The sequence below is a fragment of the Mastomys coucha genome, unplaced genomic scaffold, assembly GCF_008632895.1.
Source record: "Mastomys coucha isolate ucsf_1 unplaced genomic scaffold, UCSF_Mcou_1 pScaffold7, whole genome shotgun sequence".
NCBI classification, from domain to species: domain Eukaryota; kingdom Metazoa; phylum Chordata; class Mammalia; order Rodentia; family Muridae; genus Mastomys; species Mastomys coucha.
In genome coordinates this window covers 28513005-28515635 of record NW_022196913.1, presented here as the reverse complement: position 1 = coordinate 28515635, position 2631 = coordinate 28513005, and the positions used below count along the sequence as shown (strand labels likewise).

The 2631-nt window shown below is 50.2% G+C and overlaps 1 pseudogene; it reads left to right on the top strand.

The window, feature by feature from the left end:
• Positions 1-994: 994 nt before the first annotated feature.
• LOC116082917 lies at positions 995-1119 on the top strand (annotated as a pseudogene).
• Positions 1120-2631: the final 1512 nt, after the last annotated feature.

The window sequence follows — 2631 nt, the reverse complement described above, 5'->3', positions numbered from 1 at the left end:
CTCAGCTCCTTCTCCAGTACCATGTCTGTTGGATGCTGCTATGTTTCTCACCATGATGATAACATACGAAACCTCTGAAGCTGTAAGCCAGCCTCAATTAAATGTTTTCCTTTGTAAGAGTAGCTGTGGTCATGGTGTCTGCTCACAGCAGTAGAAACCCTAATGAACACAGGGTACTTCCTGCTGCAAAAGTATCCTTTCTACACCAGTTATCACCAAAGCAACATTCTCCAAGTGATGATAGGCCTTCCCAGTATCCCAGGAAGCCCAGTTCTTCCTCTTCCCACTGCTTGGTGTCAGGGCTGGTGGGCGATGACACACTGTTGGGCTGCATCTCATCTCAGGCAGCACCCAGAGTGAGTCCTATGTTCTGGAATAGGGGGGAAATGTCACTGTGGAACTGAACTTGATAAATGACACACATAGTCAATTGTGTTAGAAGATAAACAAAGGAAACGAAAGCAGAACTGAGGTTAGAAATGTCTGTAAGAAGCTGCATAGTGCTGTGCCTCTCTAACCCCAGCACTCCGGACATAGAGGCAGAGGTATCAGGACCTCAATGCTAGCTATGGTTACATGAGGCCTACTCCAAGACAAACATAAGAAAGAAATAGCCATAATTATTCAGAATATTATGAATGTTTGGCCATATATGGTCATGCAGATCTGTGATCACATCATTCAAAAGGGAAAGACAGAAAGATTGCTATAAACTCAAAGCTAATCTGAGCTACATAGTAAGTACAGTCCAATCAATGCTATGTAGTGAGACCCTGCCTCCAAAAGCAAAAATAAAGTCAGGTGTAGTAACACATATCTTTACTCCCAGCACTCAGGAGGCAGAGGCAGAGGCAGAGGCAGAGGCAGAGGCAGAGGCAGAGGCAGAGGCAGAGGCAGAGGCAGAGGAGGCAGGCAAGTTTATATTAGTTCCAGGCCAGCCTAATTGACATAATAAGTTTCAAGCTAGCTATAGCTATAAGGTAAACAAAAATAGCCTGCCCTTAGAGGTGTTGCAGGTATGGCTGCTGTGTCACATGTGCGTCAGTAGAAGGCAGAGAGGAGAGAGGCTATGTTTACACTCTGGCCTGTAAACAGCTGAATGATTAGTAGCCTAAGATTCCCTGGGGGGAAAAAGTAAACCCGAGATGACAACCAGACTGGCACCAAGGGACCCAGGCAGGGAGCTAGCCTGAAAAGACATCAGTCCTATGCCGCGCAGATCTGGATGGGCTCCCAGGACTGAGAGCAAGTTGGAAACTAGAAGAACCCCGTCCGGGACCTCAGGTTCCACATGGGAATAAGCCCGAGAGAGATGACCCTTACATGGAGCACTCAGTCAGGCTGGGCTAGCAAGCCAGAGATGACCACCAGATGAATGCCATAGGGCCCAGACAGGGATCTAGCCTGAGAGGACCACCAGTTTAGTGCCCAGGCTGGGGTTGAGGGAGCAGATCCTGCCCAGCACCATAATGCATGAGTGGGACACAGCACTCCTGAGACCACTCCTAAGAGAATCCCGGACACTCAGAGACCCCAGCTGCCACTAAGAGGAGCAAGGAAGTGGTGGAGAAATGGAAGAGAAAGAGAAACAGAAGGATGTGGGCACAATGAAAAGCAGAACTGGAGACTTGAGGGGAGTGAGGGACAACCTGATGTGAGTAGCTAGTGATGCCACATGGGATCATGGTGGGGTTCTGGCCTGTGCTGACACTGGGGGTCATGTCTGAGTCTGTGGCCCTGTAGCAGGAGAAGTCTGTTACCACCAAAGGCCAGGCAGATGTCCTTGTCTGGGCTGCTGCCCAGGGATATGTTGATGTCTGAGGGCTGTGGAGAACTGGCCCCACCCCTCATCTGAGCATCATGGGAAAGCTGGCTCTGTAGGTACAGAAAGCAGGAGGGCTGACCCCACCCCTAGCCAGCTGTAATACTTAGGAGAGCTGGCCTGGCACATTGTGGGAGTTATGGCTGAGCCAACCAAGGACACAAGCTTGGGAGAACTGCCCCTACTACTTGTCACATGTTGTATCACGGATGAGGAAGAGATGCCCTCCCTCACCCTTGTTCCTTGCTACCTACTGCAAGCAGGAGAGCTAGCCCTGGGGTCATGACAGCAGGAGAGCTGGCCCTAATCCTCACCTGCTATAGCACTCAGGAGAGCAGGCCCCACACTTCACCTGGGCAGCAGGGTTCCTGATGAGCCACCCTGAGAGTGGGAGAGTGGGAGAGCCAGTGGATACCTCTCAGGCCCACATCTGGGGCTTTGAATTGCCCCACCCCAACATCTACTCAATTGATAAACTGCTGGAGTGTATGAAGGGGCCAGTCCTACAGATCCAAAACTACAGGATCTCCATGACACAGGGCAAGAACAGGATATCCCACAGGAGCCGCAGTGAGGTTCCTGTGTTGATAGAGTAGCAGAAGCAAGAGGCCTAGTACCAGATCAATGAGTCACTGCAATGAACATTTGCAAGTAAAGAAGTGTGGACAAAAGGAAATACTGTGGGATGAGTTGTGACATTATAGCTTCCACAATGAAATTTTCTTTCTCTATTGGGGAGCAGGTTGCAAGGGGGGGGCAGGTACAAGGGGAGGGGAAGATGAGTGGCATTGGGGTGCATGGTGTGAAAT